General features: G+C 43.8%; 1 pseudogene; it reads right to left on the bottom strand.

Annotated features, from left to right (window-relative positions):
• Positions 1-16,457: 16,457 nt before the first annotated feature.
• LOC104996663 lies at positions 16,458-16,739 on the bottom strand (annotated as a pseudogene).
• Between the last annotated feature and the right edge of the window lie 1,611 nt (positions 16,740-18,350).

Below are 18,350 nucleotides of genomic sequence, written 5' to 3'. Positions count from 1 at the left end.
ACTTTGTATCAGGCAGTACCCTGGAACTTTACCTGCTTCTCTTATTAAATCTTTACCACAATTCCACGAACTAAGCACCACTGCAATTCCCGTTTTACAGACAAGGAGACTGAGACCCATCGAGGTTATGGGAGTAGCTGAGAGTCACACAGTCAGTAAGTGGCAGAGCTGAGCTGGTCATTCATCAGCAGAGCCTGGGAATTGTCTTTTCTTCAGCGCATTCCACTGTGGGGCAGCTCTGGCTGTTGAAATATTTTCACTTACCTGGAGCTAAAATCTTCTCCCTACGTCAGTCTTATTCCTGTTTCAGCTTATCCCTGTAGCCCGCTGTGGCAGCTCCTGGTCTCCCAGGGTTCTGGCTCAGTTCTCGATTCCATTCATGGCTGGGGTGCTTCATCCTCTTCCTCTAGGAATAAAGGAACCACTTGGTATCAGCTAAGTCCTTGTGACAATCACTGCAGCAAGATCAAGGCAGGGCAGCTCTCCAGTTCTTTAATTACTGTGACTCCAAAGGTACTGGGATCCAGTCTGTCCCACTCCTGAAAGGATTGTATCAAGAAATACCCAGCCACTGGAGGCAGTAGGGACTTGGTAGAAAATTCTCCTTCACTGAGAAAAATGACAGGAAACCAATCAAAACAATAGAAATAGTATTAATACTAAGCTAAGGATTTTCCTGTTTCAGTCTCCCTGATCGGAATACAGGCTTCCCGTGTCCAGAGATTTTTGCTAGTTTTGTTTACTGCTGCATACCCAGTGCCTAGAATGTGCCTAGAACACAGAGAATATGCAAATATTTGTTGAATGAATTGCAAATCTAGTTGCACAACCAGTGTAACCTCCTCAGGTTACTACATTGTTTTGGAGAATAATGTGATCTCCCCAGCCCTTGGCTTTGAATTATCTCACCAATAGGTTTTCTGCTTTTGTTGCGATTTTGGCTCATAACCATATGCAAAATACACTGGGTAAATAATCCTGCCTCAAAAACATTTTCCTTTGATTTGGTAAACCTAAGTGTAAACTGGAATTTGGTTCAGCTTGGTCAAGAGCAAGGAGGGGTTTCTGGATTTCTAGTCTCCTATCCTATGGAAAAATGTTCTATTGCTTTTGGTTTTGAATTTTAAGCTTGAATTTAGAATGTAAATCTACTGGGAAACAGCTAAGTGAGAGGAATGCTAATCTTTATATATTTTTCTCTTTCTCTGTACACAAAAGGTACATTTCATTGTTGAAATTGAGAAAATACAGGTAAGCAAAATGATGAAATTAGAGATAAAAATTCCCACCACTCAGAGATGGTTATAGCTATTATTTTTCTGTTTATATCAAATATGAAATTAGCTGACATCTGACATGGTGATTGATTCAGTGAAGGAGTTGCATTTTTATGATGAGAAGATAAACATGGGAGATATGATTTCCAGCCCAGGTTGACCTGTGTTAAGAGGACCCCACAGATCTGAGTCCATCAGGGCACAGAGAACAAAAGTAAATGGATGGATTCACATCCAGTTTACATCCAGAATCTGACCTTGGAGGGTGACCATGGAAGTGTTGGAGGCTAGACTAGAAAGTAAGTGAGGAAAACAACTCAATTTGACCTGGCCGAGCATCCAGATTTGACATACAGCAAATTTCATGATGTCTTCCTAGAAATGGGAGTATCTTTTCCAGAGAACTGAAGGTGAGATAATCCTGAAAGAGTTGGCCCAAGGATGACTCTCAGCAAGACAGGCTGTGCAAGCAAGGCTCTGGGGACAGTGAACACAGTGACCATGAGGGCTTGCTGTGTAATTGACTGGTTTTCTCTGGACCAGTTCTTTTCCACCCTGATATTCTAGGGAGGGCCCATGTCACTTCTGGTTTATGACTCACTGCAGGAAAATGTGACGATCTGTTTGACCTGGGCCTCAGGTCCTGTCCTTGGTCGACTTAGCACCTTCAAGCCTCTCTGTATGGGATTCCTAGGAAGCCTGGGGCATGGGCCAGATGGTTTACATTTTTCTTTAAAGTTAATGCAAATTTTGCTTTCTTCTCCATGAGATTTTTCTGAATATTAGAATAGTATTTTGAAAAATCTTTAAGTGAATTCGACGTTCCAGGGTGCTAGGCACACAGGCATTTTGTGTAACTGTGACTTGAATGAATACATGCTGTTTGCTCCCGTCTCTGGGATGCTCTTACTCAGATTGTGGTAAGTCTGAGAAGGCATGATGGGACCACTGGGCTGGGAGGTAAAGAGTTTAATATTCACTGGGTACCACGTACATGCCAGGGAAGGTGCCAGGTGTTTTTCGTACACAGCCTCAGTTTAGTCCTCATAATCCTACCAGGGTCCCTATTTTATGGGCAAGTAATTGGAGAATTGGAGAAATTAGGTAACTTTCTCAAGGTCTAGAATGGGGCAGAACCAAGTATGATATACCATGTGGCCCACTGAGGCCAATCCACCCATTAATTTCCTGAAGACTGCATGGGGAATGCCGTCCGCTGCGGTGTCCTAGGGGCGTGAAAGAGACTCCCCATGTTCCATCTTCCTGTACTGGAGGCTGAAAGAACCGGGTCACAGAATTTGATGGTGGGCAGGGAAAGGCAGCACCTCTGGGGGTCTGGCGCACATCTTCTCATTCCACATTCCACACCCTGGGATGCTCTGTGCTGAAAAGGGCACTCTTTCTATGTTATTTCAGGACAACAACCATTCAGGATGGTGGTTGGCATTTGTAGTTCATTTAATCCTTTGAAATTTGTTCCTCGTCTGTTATGGCTCAAGTTCAAGTTTCGCTGTCTCCACTCGGCCATAGTTGAGTGTCCCCAGCTGAGGGGCTCCCCACGGCTTTGTGGAACTCTCCAAAAGCACAAATTACAAGGTTCTAGATGACTTACAGATGTCCTGGGGTGGTGGTAAACATGATTATTCAGTGAGGGCGTTGCAGTCCCTGAGGTAGATGTGGCCATTTCACCTTCCAGCAAGAGCCCACAATGTCTTTCTCCTCCTCTTTAAGTTTACCCCACTGCATCCTCAGCTCTCACTTACAAAACCCCCTCCCTAGGGCACAAGCCAGGCAGCGGGTGTGTGTTGGGGAGGGAGGTGGTAGACTGGGGACTTAAGCCTGGAGTTCTGGATTCCTTAAGGCAATTATAAGTGGTTGCAAAAAGTAAATATGCTGTGAACCCACTATATACTGGCTTAGAGAAGGACCTGGAAGGCTTGATTCTGGGTATTCACCAGCACTGGTGTCTCTGGGAGGGAGTCCACACATCCTTCAGTTCTTTTTCCTGTCTGCACTTTTACCTTTTATGACATGAACATGCATTGTTTTTCTAATAAGAGAAAAGAGGACTATAAACAACTCCTGTTGGATATTTAGGTAATTCTGATTTTTTATGAGTATAAACAATGCAGAGCAGGAATAGTTGCCAGAAAATGAGTTAAAAATTGTAAAGCGCAAAAAAGTAGAACACATCTCTAAATTCTGAAAAACTGACAAATTGCTTAAAGATGTTTAAGAGGGTGATAAAACTGCTGCAGTGGTCAGCAGCAAGTCCCTATTCAAAAAGCAAAGACTGGACACAATAGTCTTCAACCCAGGCATTCTGTCAATAATGGTTCATCAGGTTGACCAAAATACCACATTTTAGAAACTTGTAAACTTCTCTTTTTAACACCTTAAGTACCAGTCACTGGTGCAGGGGTGGGAAGTAAAGACAGAAATCTCCTCTGACTGTTACCTCTGAGTTTGTGGAGTGGACCTGAGGCCCAGAGACGTAGGCGGGGAAAATTGTGTGCCCATAGCAGTCCCTTGACTGGTGAGTGACCCAGAAGCAGGGTGGGGTACAGCCTGCTACTTCAATGTTGAAAACGTCAACTCCAGTCATTCAGATGGCTTTTCTATATAATGGCTTTTAAGATACAACAATACACTGTTGTTTCTTATGAAAAAGAAAACTGGAGAAGTCTATTTTGTTCCCCAACCCCAGCTGTCCCCAGAGCTGCTGTCACCTAACCAGCACTCTCGGTGGCCTTAAGCCCCATATCCAGCTGTACCCTCTCTGCCTACCCCCTCCTGGAATAATCCAGCTTTCCAGTGTCTCTGTGGGGCTTCAGGTCTGTCCAGCTCTACTGGGACAAAAGAAAATTAGCACCACTACAGAGATGTGGTTTCCACCTCAGCTGGCTCTTTGTCAGTCCTTTTATTTACACTTGGCCAGACACTAATTTCATTCCCCATGGTGGCTGCTTCCTGCTTGTCCAGCTCTCCTCAGAAGGTCCACCCCACTGCTGTCTCTGTCTCCAGTGACTGTAATGTCTGCTGCTCTGGGAGCATGGAGTGTGTCAGGTTCTCAGCTCCTAGCTTTCTGGCTGCCAACAGGATTCATGCGTCATTTCCAAGGGCAGCTTCCTCCTAGGCTCCCCCTCCTACCCTCTCTTGCTGCTTCCAGGACCCAGGTCAATAAATTACACTTTCTTTCTTTCTCTGATTCCCTAATCCTTCCCTTTCCTTTCCTTCTCTCTACAAGCATAATTCTGTCCCATTCTAGAAAAGCTTAGCTTTACTATCTCTTCTGGGCACCTCCCACACTGTCTTTTGAACAAAGGTCTTGAAAGTAACCCATGTTTTGAGCCTCCATTTCCTTCTTTGATTCCCCACCAAATCGGGACTCTACCCCCATCATTCTAACAAGACTGCCCTTGCTGAGGCCACTAGCGGCACTTTGTCAAGTTATTAATGACATCTTTTCATGTGAACTGATTTACCTCTGTGATATGTGATCAGTTTCTGTAATGCCTCCTTAAACTCTTGTGATTTCATTGGCTTTTTAAAAATATATTTATTTATTTGGCTGTGCCAGTTCATGGTTGAGGTATGTAGGATCTTCGATCTTTGTCATGATACGTGGTATCTTTAGTTGCAGCATGTGGGATCTAGTTCCCTGACCAGGGATCAAACCCCAGCCCCCTGCGTTGGGAGTTTGGAGTCTTAGCCACTGGGCCACCGGGGAAGTCCCTCATTGGCTTTTCTTGTCTCCTAATGTTTCCCAGTTGTTTGCTCTGACCTCCTTTTTATCAACCTTAACTACTGGTGTGCCTCCAATTTTGTCCTTGGCCCTGCTGCTCAGCCTTCCTGCCTTAGCTTCTTTCCATGAGCTTTTTAGTGAGAAGGGGTTTGGCTGTGGCTGGTGGCTGCCCAGCAGAGTACAGTGGAACCAGAAACTATTGGATCTTTTGATTTCTGAAACAGTCCATTAACTTTAACCCAGAAGATTAAATTTCTAATGATGGAAATTTGGGCATTGGACCCTTGATGACTTTGATGCAGACCAGTCTTGTGTATGATTCTCACATTCACCATTAGGAAGCCATCCCCTACCTGCTCCAGGACCCAGTGAAACAGAGCATGGCTCATGAAGGCTCTGTGCCCATAGGGCTGGCAGCTCCATGTTACATTTCAGAATCTTCCATATTGACACAGGTAACTCTAATTCATTTGCCTGTGTGCCACAACTAAAACCCAACACAGCCAAATAAAAATAAATGTATGTGTAGTTTGTTTCTTTTTTTAAACTATATGATGGAAAAGTATGGAAACTCTTTCTAGAGACTAAGTCAACTACAGCTGTGATTGGCTTCTCCAGTTTGTGGCTCCTTGTCTAATCTAGTGAAATGTAAAGTCAACGTGATAATCATCAGTGAAAGTCAGGCAATTTTGACTAACTGAACTATACTCCAGTGCAAACAATAATAAGGCATGGTAAGAAACAGCATAAAAGCTGGTTCTGAAATATTTCTGAACAAACTTGCTTTTAAAATTGTAAGACTGTTTTCTCAACAAATATTATTTAGAATAGAAGAGTTAATTTCATATTCCGTTCAGTATGAGTAGAAAGCCCTGAAATTGGATCTGGATCAGAATGGAAAATTTGAAGAGTTCTGGGATTTCTTGAGCCTGAGCAGCCAAATACTTGGTAGGAGAAGTCCTTTTCATATGTGTGTTAATATTCTTGCTGTCTTAAAAATAAATATTTGCCCTCAAAAGACATTTCTAAAAATAAATTCAGTTTCAATTTTGTTCTCCCTTTTTAAAAAAAGTGGTTTGAGCTAACATAATTTTTTGCTATTCCTATCCACTAAAATGATCAAAAACACTGGATTTCCAAAATTCAGCTGGTGGTAGAGTTTGCTAGGAAAAAATAATAGATTTTAAAGAAAGCAACAGGGAACACCCAAAATTGCGTTTATTCGGAGCATAACTATACATTTTTACAGCCATTCATTAACTGTTTCACGCAGAGCCTGGAGGTCCACTCTGAACTTATGGCAAACTGAGAGCTACAGAGCAGCTGCTTCCATGCCTGGAGATGAGCGAGAGGTGGTTAGAAAGAGAGCAAGGAGGAAAGTTACACTTGTGAGGTGTTTGTTTTGTGACACTTGTTTAACACACATCCTTACTTAATTCTCATGACTGGGCCCCTTGGCAGACAGGGAAACCGAGGCACAGAGCAGGACAGTCACTCAGCAAGACCACAGAGCAGAGAAGCCACGGGAGCCGTCCAGCTCAAACACTCTGTCCCTCTGAAGACCAGCAGTGAGCCCTGTGGCCTGCGGGAGGAAGCCGAGCGCTCTCTGGGGCACATGTACCTCTCTGGTCTTCTTCTCCTTTCTTTGTTCTCCTTTTGGTTGTCCTTTGTCAGGGTCATATGGAGAGAAGTGGCCACTTTCAGAGGACTGGCCCCAAAGTGCTCTGTGCCAGCAAAAGGCTGTCCGAGAGCCACAGAGGTTTAGAGAAGTTCAGTTTCTCTGATGGGGGAAGATCAACAGCCCAGAGAGCCTTTACTGGGGAATCAGGCCGGTTAGACTGAGCTGCGCTCAGCAGGTGAGGCTCCCTGTGCAGCCTGACACAGGGCAGGGAGTGTCGTAAAGACCAGGAACCTGAAGCCAGGAAAGAAGTGATCTGCCCAGGATCCTGCAGCAAATCGTGGCAGAACTAGGCTCAGCGTTGGGCTTCTCACTGCCTTGGTTTGGGTCAGCACATGCCACATGGCTGCTGATGGTTAGAGATGGCAGTCGTAGGTGGATGCTGGCATCTCAGCGTCATTCTCATTTCTTAGAAGCCTTGGAGCCACATTCTTCTTGGGAGTTGATTATACATTTCCAAATTAACTCCTTGACGCTTATTTGAGATCCTGGCATCTTGAACTGTAATATGTGCTTCCTGCTTCATCCCAGCTCTACTCTAGATTTTGGATGATAAACAGATGGGAGCAGTTAATATGAAATTCCTTAGGGCAGGATTTACTAACTGTATCTGTGTGGCCTGAAGGAGCTAAGAGAACTCTGACGTTCTAGACCTGTGGTGTCGTGCCCTAGGGATTATCTAGCCGGGTCTGCAAGGTGAGCATGCAACCCTCTCCAGAGCACCCAGCAGAGCACCCCAGGGTGGAGCTCTCTTGGCCACTGTGGCTCTTCCTCTTCTGGCCTTTCCAGTCTCTGGTGTGCTTTGCCCAGCAGTGTCTCTGAGATGCTGCAGACAAGAACATAGGGAGTCCAGATGACAAAGGTGCCCAGTTTGAGAGCTGTCTCCAGCCAATTGCTGAGTTCCCTCAGTCTCTCTGATTCCTGGCCTCAAGCCAGGCTTAGCCGCTCTTAGCATCTCAGCTTGGCTCCTGGGATCTCCAGGAGGCTTCCACCCTCAGTCATGGCGGCCCCCTCAAGCATATCTCTCAAATCTTGAATGAACCTGCCTCAAGCTCCTGTTCCCATCTAATTCCTGAGGAGCCCCTAGTTTCTTACCCTGAACCCCCGTACTTTGTCATACCCCTCATTCCTTCTAGACTATCCTCCATCAAGTGGGATCAGGGAATGCTTGTAAGGCACGACCAGCCAACTCGATACTTTGGCAGGTGGGTGTGGGTTGAGGCCAGATTGGATCAGATAGGAGACAAAATAGCCAGAGGCGGGAGAGAGCAGCTGGACACAGGGATACTCAGGAGTCAGGCCAAGGAAGTCCAGCTTTGGTATGAGTCCACAGAATGAGTGAAGACTGAACACGAGTCTCACAGCTGAGAAGGCCAAAGCCTGAGGAAGGTGGCTTGGAGGGAAGTGGCGAGTGAAAAGCAGAGACAGGAAGCCAGCTGCAGCAACAGAGAGTCTCAGGCTCATGTGCATCTCAGCTTCTTAAATGAAGGGCTTCAGAGAGCTTTCAGGTTAGTGAACGTGTTAAGGTGCTGGTGGTGGCTTCCCCAGTGGCTCAGCTGGTAAAGAATCTGCCTGCAATTCAGGAGACACAGGAGATGTGGGTTCGATCCCTGGGTTGGGAAGATCTCCTGCAGGAGGAAATGGCAACCCACTCCAGTATTCTTGCCTGGAAAATCCCATGAACAGAGGAACCTGGTGGGCTCCAGTCCATGGGTCACAAAGTGTTAGACACGACTGAGTGACTAACACTTTCTTCTTTCTTTTCGTAAGGTGCTGGGTAGGTGATGTGCCCACAGAGGACATGGAAGCTCTGTGCCCCTTCCCCATACTTTGCTCCTTGGATCTCTTCTGTTTGACAGTTCCCAACTTGGAACCTTTATAATAAACCAATAATAGTAAGTATAGTGTTTCCCTGAGTTCTGTGAGCAAACTATGGAACATGAAGAGGGGGGTCATGGAAACTCCCAATTTGTAGCCGAGTTGGAAGTGTGGGTAACCTGGAGACCCACTACTTCTGATGGTTGTCTGAAGAGGGGCAATCTTGTGGGGCTGAGCCTTTTATCTTTGGGGTCTGTTCTAATTCTAGGTCAGAATTGCTGAATGTAAGGAAAAACCCCACACATTTGGTATTAGAAGTATTGTGAGTGGAGGAAACAGTTTTTCCTTTGGTCATGAAAGAAGTAGTCCCAAATGTCCACTCTGTGGTCAACATTTTGAATCAGGCTTTCCTTCAGTGAGGCTGATGCTGTCGAGGATAATCCACAAGGGGTGACGGAGGGTCATAGTTGTTGGCAGGGCTGACAGCAGGATGGGGAATTGCATTCTCAGCCTTGTTCATACTTTAGTTTATATAAATCTATGGTAACCATTGGGCTTCCCTGGTGGCTCAGTGGTAAAGAATTCACCTGCCAATACAGGAAACACAGGTTTGATCCCTGGGTCAGGAAGATCCCCTGGAGAAGGAAATGGCAGCCCACTCCAGTGTTCTTGCCTGGGAAAAGTCATGGACAGGCGTACTGCCGTCCATGGAGTCACAAGAGTTGAAAACGACTTACCGACAAAACAACAGCAGTGGGAACCATTGCCACTGTAGTCCCTTGTAGTGCTTGAATGCAATAGAAATTAACTTCCTCATGTAGAGTCGACTATTTGGCCCTCAGAAAGCCAAGCCCTGATGACATGAAGAATTGCTGGCCTGGGTACTAGAAGGGAGAGAGTTAAGAATTTGGCTTTGCAAGGTCACCAACCTCTGGGTGAGTCAGCCAGAATGAAAGTCTGTCCAGAGGACCATAGAGATCTCAACGAGGTCAGGATGGTAAAGATTGGAATTTGGATTCTGTCAATTGCTGGAGAAGTACTTTGCACACAGCATTGTCTTCCTGGCTCCAGAATTATTTCACAACTCGTAGGTTTTATAATAACCATCTTGTCCAACAGGCCTGACCTGAAGGGTAAGCTCCTTGGGGAATCAGATGGGGCTCCGCATCTCAGCTCTGCTTTATCCAGTTCTGCAGCAGTGTTAGGAGTATTCCCCAAGTAGGTTGCTACACATGCCACAAACAAGGCAGGAATGACAGCCTTCTACATGCTCCACTCGGTTGGGCGGACTCTCCAGGATCCTCATGTCATCACCACTGGTCCCAGTGAAAAACCAGCCCTTTTTCTGCTCCCCATGGAGGCTGCTCCATCCTTGTCTTCCTCTTCCCCAGGGGGAGAGGCTGGACACAGAAGGCACTGCCCTGCCTTTGAGAAACTTGAAACAACTGGGGGAGATATAGCCAAATAGGTAAAGAATAGCTGGATGGCAGAGGAGACATAGTTCTGTAGATAAACCCCACACCCACGCCTGCACCCAACCAGGAGAGCAGAGTGACTGGTCTCCACCAAGGGGCTGAAGGCTGCCACATTCCCTCCTCCTCCTTCTTTTGAATAGCCTTATTGAAGTATAATTGATGTATAGTAAACTCACATGTTTGAAGAATACAATTTGATTAGTTTGACCTAGGTCTCCCCTGTGAAGCCATCACCACCGTCAGGACATTGAGCGTATTCGTCACTCATTTCCTTGTGCCCCTTTGAAGCCCCACCTTCCTGCCCCTTCTGCCCACTCAACCACCCATCGATCTGCTGTCAGTCACTATAAGTTGGTTTTCTGTTTCTAGAATTGGATGTGTGTGGAATCATACAGTATGTGTATTTTTTTTTATCTGCCTTCTTTTACTCAACATTATTATTTATGTTGTTGCATATATGATTACTTTGTTCCTTTTTGTTGCTGAGTAGTATTCTACCATATGAATATACCACAATTGGTTTATCCATTAATATGTTGATGGACATTTGAGTTGTTTCTAGCTTGGAGCTACTAGAAATACAGCTTCAATGAATGTTCATATATCAATATAAGAATTTGTGTGAGTATATGTTTTTATGATTCTTGGGCATGAAATGGCTGGCTCATGTGTCTAACTTTAAAAAAAACCTGCCAAACTTCTCCCCAGAATAGTTGAATCATTTTACATTTCCACTTACAGTTTCTCCCTATCCCTGTCAACATTCAGAATTGATTGGTCTTTTAAATTTTAGCCATTCTAGGGGATGTGTCATGGTATCTTATTAACTTACCATTATTTCCCAAATAACTAGTGATGTTGAACATTTTTCATGTGTTTATTTGCCATCCATGTATTTTCTTTGGTGAAGTGTCCCTTCAAATTCTTTGCCCATTTTTAAAGCTGGGTTGTTTACATTAATATAATAGGTAAAATAATTATAACATAGTTTATATGTTACATATTAGACATTAAAATTAAAATATATCTTAGGTTTAGAAAATCTTTTTAGATTATATATTATATTTAAATATTTACAAACTGTATATCCACCAAAAGGTTTGTATTTCAAATATCTATTCAAATATATTATATTCTTTCTGGGAACTTATTGACAGTTTCTATGGTAAAATGGAATCAGGTAACAACTATATTGAAACATCAAGGAGACTAAAGTTTATACTTGCTTATCCAACCAGTCCGTTCTGAAGGAGATCAGCCCTGGGATTTCTTTGGAAGGAATGATGCTAAAGCTGAAACTCCAGTACTTTGGCCACCTCATGCGAAGAGCTGACTCATTGGAAAAGACTCTGATGCTGGGAGGGATTGGGGGCAAGAGGAGAAGGGGACGACAGAGGATGAGATGGCTGGATGGCATCACTAACTTGATGGACATGAGTCTGAGTGAACTGCGGGAGTTGGTGATAGACAGGGAGGCCTGGTGTGCTGCGATTCATGGGGTTGCAAAGAGTCGGACACGACTGAGCGACTGAACTGAACTGAACTGAACATTTATATAATTTATATTATAAATATATATATATATATATACATTCACCAAAATATGCCTTTTGGTTGATACATAGTTTGCAAATATTTTATCCTAGTCTGTGCTTACCTTTTAATTTTTGTAGCAATGTATTTTGAAGCACAAAAGTTTTAAATCTTGATGAAGACTTTTAGAACTTGTGCTTTTTGAGTATCATATAGGAAATCTTTGCCAAATCCAAGGCCATAAAAGATTTCTCCTGTATTTTTTTCTAGTCATTTTATAATGTTAGTTCTTACATTGAAGTCAATGATCCATTGAAATGCTTGTATACAGTGTGAGGTAAGGGTCTAGGTTCAGCCAGTTTCTTCCAAGATTCCTGGTGCTCTGGATGAGTTAGTATTCTGTCCTCTCCCCCCGCCCCCCCCACACTTCCACATTTCCACCTCTTCCCGAAGCCACTGTCCTGTCTCTGATGTCTCCTAAGCTGTTCAGCCTCTGATCTCCTGCTCACACTCAAGCACTTGGTGGGGACACTGTGCCCCTTCCCCCTGCTCTGGATGTCCTGGAGCATGCCCATCTGGCATTGATCACGGAGGCAAAGACCAGGACAGCATCCATTTGAGGCCATTCCAGCCTTGATGGACAGTAGTGTTGGTGACAATGTGCCTTCCCAGATATTTATCTCTTACAGTGACCGCCAGAGGGTCCGGAACTCCCTGCTGGGAGAGAGAAGCAAATTTTAGAATTCTTAAAAACAACTGGAATCTCGACTAGCCTGACATCCTAGTTGACACAGAAACCCATGTGCTTAGAAGGTAGGCAAGCCTTCCTGAGTGGGAGCAAGTATTGTTATCTTCATATCAGAAGTGAGCAAACTGAGGTTTCATAAGATTCAGTGACCTGCCCAAGATTACCCAACTAGCTCATCACAATGCAACTTAACTCCTGGGTCCAGAAAAGAAATACACTCAGACTTCTACTCCCAGGCCAGCAATTCCCACTCTTTAAATGCTGCAAGTTGTGTGTGGAATTTTCCTGCCAGCAAGACAAACTACAGCCCCACATTTGTTGATGGTTTCAAAGAAAAGCAACTGCAATGAATGAAGGGGTTGAAAGGGTGTATTTAAGGTCTTGGGGGCAAATCAAAGGAAAGTTTGGGAGAGGCTGGTTTACCCTTTTCCGAGTGGATCTAGGCTTTATTTTTTTCTTCTACTGTTTTTGGGTCTGGAAAGGGAGTGTTTCTGCAGGGTTTAGGGGTCAGCTCCCTGCGCCGAGTCTGTGGAGAAAGAAGCGGGAGGTGGGGGTGCTGCCTGCTGTATCTTCCTCAGTGCTTCCTCAGCCCTGTCCCCATCAAGACCCAAGATTCTCAGCCTGGTGTCCCCAGCTTGGCCCATTTCCAACCTCACCTTCCTTTCCCCGACTCTTGCATCAGCCCTCTGTCCAACTATCTAGGCTGGTCACCTCAAGGTCACACCCCATACCTGGTCTACACCCTTCTTCCAGTCCCTCGTTTTTGCACATAGGAATGACCCTGTACTCAGTCGCCTGAGAATCAGCTTGGGTCCCAGATTCTGTCAGCTGCACGGGCCTGTTCTGGCCCTGGCTCCCTCAGCCCTGGCTCCCTCAGCCCTGGCTCCCCTCACATGTGCTAAGCCTGTCTCTGAGGCTCGGTCTTGTGGAATCTCTTCCCCTATGGCCTGCAACTGGTAATTGGGCCTAATCTCATTTTCCTCTGCATAGCTTTCCCCTGTGTCTTATCTCCCCACCTAGACTGTAAGCTCCTCCTGGGCAGGAACGGGACTGATCCTTTCTCATTCCACTGTATCTCCTCAGCCCCTGGCCTCATCGGTGCAGCACCAAATTGGCAGTGATTGCCTTGGTTTGATTTACCCAGGTCTGAGTCTTAGAAGGAAGGTGAGAGGTTTGCTAGCTGTAGTTAATAGTTTTCCTGTGAATTCTGGAGAGGAAACACGCTGTGGTGGCACAGAGATGCAAACTGTTCTCAGGGCTGGAGGCTGGGGCTTAATAGGAGCTGGAGCTCATTCCTGAAGGTAAGGGGCTATAGAAGAGGGGTCCTGAGCTCAGAAGCAGCCCTTCCACCACCAGGAGCATCCCTGCCTACAGAAACTTCTCCATTGCTGCCCCACGGGGAGGGCAGGAATGCTTTCGGTGCCCAGCTCCAGGAGAAAGTGCCCTGTCCTTCAAGCTGCACTTCTTGGGAAAGGATCTGCTTGTGAGCAGCCTCTACCGGTCTGCTTGAACTGGATTTAAAGGTTTCAGAAAACATGCACACCATGCACTGCAGAGGGTACTTTGGGGGCTGAAGGACAAACCATGCATGGTCCCGGCTCTTAGTAAACTCGCCGCAGGTGAGTAGGGCAGGTGATATGTGAACACATAACTTGAGCATGATGCAAGTCCCTGACAGTCGATAAAGGCAGGAGCTGTTTCCTGGAGAGGAGACATTTAGGATGAGACTTCAGAAGACTAGGGCTTGGAGAAGGAAATTGCAGGAGGAGGAATCTGTGTGAGCAAAGGCAAGGAGTTAGGATCATGCAGGGCATACTCAGGACAGGACTAAGTTGCCTGAGCGTAGGCTGAGATGGTTAGATGGGAGCTTGGGACCAGTCGGTATATATTCCTGGAAAACCAAGAGGCAGAAGGTAGAATGGTGTTTGTCAGGGACTTGGGGGAGGGGGAAGGGAGTTGTTTAATGGTACAGACTTTCAGCTTTGTAACATGAAGTGTTTTGGAGATGGATGGGTGATGGTTGCACAACCATGTGGCTGTTCTTAACACCACTGAATTGGGCATATAAAAATGGTCAGATGGTATATTTTATGTTGTAGGTATTTTACCATACCCCTGCCCCCAGCTAAATTCCTTGAATGCCAGCTTAATGTTTCAGGGGTATGACCTCTGAATTAGACAAACAGGCGCAGGTTGGGTAACTTTGGCTTCATAGTTGGGTAACCTTGGGCAAGTTAGTTCACTTCTCAAAGCCTCAGTTTCCTCATTAGTAGAACTGAGATGATGTCACAACCAACATGCGAAGGAGCTGTGAGGAGTAAATGAGGATATGGCTGTGGCATGCACAGTGTGCACCTGCGGTCAGTCAGGAGGCACGCAGCAGATGATCACTGTTGATGCCATGCTGAGTCTCTACCCTTAGGGAGCCCGACCCTGATGGAGGGTCACTGGAAGGGGCAGGATGTGAAGCCCATGCCGTAGACAAGTAGACAAGTAATGCTGGGGGCTGTGTCAGGAGGCAGTGGGGATGCTCAAGATGGAGGATGAGTTTCCAAGGTTGTGTGGAGCCAGAAATGAAGCCAGCTTCACACACACACACACACTCACACACAGTGATCTTGAATCCACTATCCTATTTTGTGCTTCTTATTTTTCTCATTTTTTGTGTGTTTATTTTTCTTTTGTATTTATTATTTTATTAGTCTTTTTTTCTCTATTAATTGAAAATTATACACTGTATTTCTTTTTCTTTTTCCTTTTAGATTTCTTAAACATTACCACATGCATACCTATCAAGATCTAAGGTTAATCAATTTACCTTCCTCTTTGCAAAATCTTGAAACATCTTAACTCTGTCTACCCCCTCCTGACTGTTACATTATTATAATGTGCTTTAATTCTCTCTGGTTTTACTGTGACCTCAAAGGACCTTATAATTCCTGTTATATTATACAGCAAATGTTTGTTTGGCTTTACCCACATATTTACCACTTTTTTTTGGCTCTTCATACCTTTAGCATCTCAGATTTTCCATCTGGGATAATTTTTTTTTCTGCCTACTGTACATCCATTTACAATTTTTATTAGGGGTATGGTTGATTTACAAAGTTGTGTTGGTTTCAGGCATACAGCAAAGTGAATCAGTTTATATGTGTGTATATATATACACACACACTCTTTTTTAGATTCTTTTTTCATATAGGCCATTACAGACTATTTTTTTGTGTGTGTGTGTTCATTTACTTTAATAACACTACATTTACCATGTTATCACCATGGAATGTAAATTCAGGTTAGATGAGAATTTCACAAGTACAACAACGCATTCTGTGATATACCAAAGTTTGTATAATGTCTGACCAAACCAGCTTGCTCATCAATGACTTCCATTATAGGCATTTTATTTAGTTGATGATACTTCTGAAGAAAATAAACATACTGCACACATTTAAAAAGTGTTTTTCATTTACCTTTGCATTAGCACTTAAAATACATGTTTCAAAATAATTTAAAATTATTCTAATATAACAGCAGCAAAATATAATTCTGCAATTACAAAAGAGCTAAAAGGGATCCACAAGTTAAGTTACTCTCATGTTTATAACTATGATTCTAAAGTAAATACTACTTCAAAGTGGCTCTGTTACCAGCTTTTTAGTTTTGGTTTAAAAACACACACAGACTTGCAGGGAGGTTTATAATGTTGTATTCCATGCACTGTTCTGAAAGGGTTCCTCAAGAGCCAACCAGCCCTTAAAACAGTACTCAGTCCACAAGGCCGTCAGAAAGTTAAATTAACTGGGATAAATAGGATTCCTACATTACATCAAAAGCATATGATATTCTGCAGCAACTGGGAGCATTTTCAGGATTGGCATGTTGTCTTCTTTAGAACTAATTTCAACAGAAGAGTTTAAGAAGGTGGACAGGTACCACTATCAAGTGTATTTAAAAGTGACATGTTTCTTTTGTGCTGATCTGACTTCCCTGAATGACCTAGCTAGTGAACTGGTCACCAGTAACTTGGTCACCAGGCAATCAAGCATGCAAGAAAGGAAGCCAGTATTCAAATTACCATGTTCTTGTCTGACCCAAACTATTTTCAGCATAAACATATAACCTCAATATGAGATGTCTAACTAAAGCAAGCACCACCAACAAGACCAAGATAGCATCTCCTCTTCTAAGGTTTAGGTTTTCCCCAGAATTCTTGATACAGGGAATAGCCCATACCAAGAGTCACTGCTCCCACAATAAAGCCTTGGGCTGCCACACGCATGTGGATCAGGTGAACAGACATTTTAGTATTTCCCCTGCTCTTCAATCTATATAATCCATGTGCAACAATTGCTGCAAAACCTGCCATTCCAATGGGGACAAATGGTGCCTCTCTAGCTTTTCGGATAAGTTTAGATCCCTGATCTTCATCATATGAAGAAAGAGAAATATCTGTGTCGCTTGACATAGTGATCGAAGAATCTTCAGACAACTTCAAGATGTTTCAGGTTCCTACCAGATTCTGATCCATTACAGAGTATTGAGTAGAGTTCTCTGTACTCTACAGTGGTTCTTATTAGTTATCTATTTTATGTATGCTATGCTAAGTCACTTCAGTCGTGTTCGACTCTGTGCGACCCCATAGACGGCAGCCCACCAGGCTCCCCCGTCCCTGGGATTCTCCAGGCAAGAACACTGGAGTGGGCTGCCATTTCCTTCTCCAATGCATGAAAGTGAAAAGTGAAAGTGAAGTCTCTCAGTCGTGTCCGACTCTTAGCGACCCCATGGATTGCAGCCTAACAGGCTCATCGGTCCATGGGATTTTCCACAAGAGTACTGGAGTGGGGTGCCATTGCCTTCTCCGATTTTATGTATAGTAGTGTGTATATGTCAATCTTAATCTTCCAGTTTACCCCTCGCCTCCTCCTACCTGGTAACCACAAGTTTGTTTTCAACATCTGTAATCTTATTTCTATTTCGTAGATAAGTTCATTTGTAGCCTTTTTTTTTTTTTTTTAGCCTAATATACATTCTTTCCAATATCCTTTAATGAGAATTCCTTGGTTATACATTCTCTCAGGTTTTGTTCGCCTGAAAAATGTTTGTTTTGTGCTCTTTCATAGACTGAATGAGTTATTTTCACCGAATAAAGAATTCTGGCCTGTCAGGTCTCTCCCACTCCCAGCTTCTGTTGTTGCCATTGATAAATCAGCTGTAATCTAAGCACACTGACTTTTTGATTCTCCCTCTCTAGCCCGTATTTTCTGCAGTTTACTGTATGTGTTTAAGGGTGTATTTCTTTCTTTTCCTCTTCTGTTTTCAATCCTGCTTGGAATTTCTTGGGATACTTAACCTCTGTGAATGGCATCTCTTACAAGTTCTGGAAAATTCTCACCCAGTATGTCTTCAAGTATTGCCTCTCTTCTCTTCTTTCTCCTCTCTTACCAGAACTCCTACTAATGATACACCACTCTTTTTCTGTGTCTCTTAAGCTTTTATTCCGTATTTTCTATCTTTTGGTCCCTCTGTGCTGTTTTCTGTTGTTTATTTCTAATCCACCTCCCAGTTCACAAGTTGTCCCTTTTGCTAAATCTAATCTTATGCATTTTATTTAAAAAAATTCATATTGAAATATAGTTGATTAATAATGCTGTGTTAATCTCAGGTGTAGAGCAAAGTGATTCAGTTATACATATGTATTTTTTTTTCATTGCATTTTAAAATTTCAGTTATGTGATTTTGTATTTCTGGAAGTTCCATTTACTTCTTTCTCAAATTGGTTTGGTCACATTTTATAGTTTTCTACTTCCTGCAGATATTTTCAAGCTTGTCTTTTATTTCATTACACATAGTATGCATGATTGGCTTATAATCTGTCCGCTATCTGAAGTTGTTGTACATCCATGTCTGTGGTCTCTGCTGGGTTTTGTTCGTTGTTTCCTTGTGTACTTGGTTACTTTTGACTTGTGTACTGCTCAAAGTTACTTGAAATTTTACTGATAGTTATTTGCTGAAGCCTGGGGTGGAGCTGCCTTCCTCCAGAGAGTATTTATCCTCTGCCAGGCAGCAGTCCAGGAGT

The sequence above is a fragment of the Bison bison genome, unplaced genomic scaffold, assembly GCF_000754665.1.
Source record: "Bison bison bison isolate TAMUID 2011002044 unplaced genomic scaffold, Bison_UMD1.0 scf7180017864297, whole genome shotgun sequence".
NCBI lineage: Eukaryota > Metazoa > Chordata > Mammalia > Artiodactyla > Bovidae > Bison > Bison bison.
Note: the sequence above shows the minus strand (reverse complement) of the source record. Positions and strands in the feature narration are given on the sequence as shown.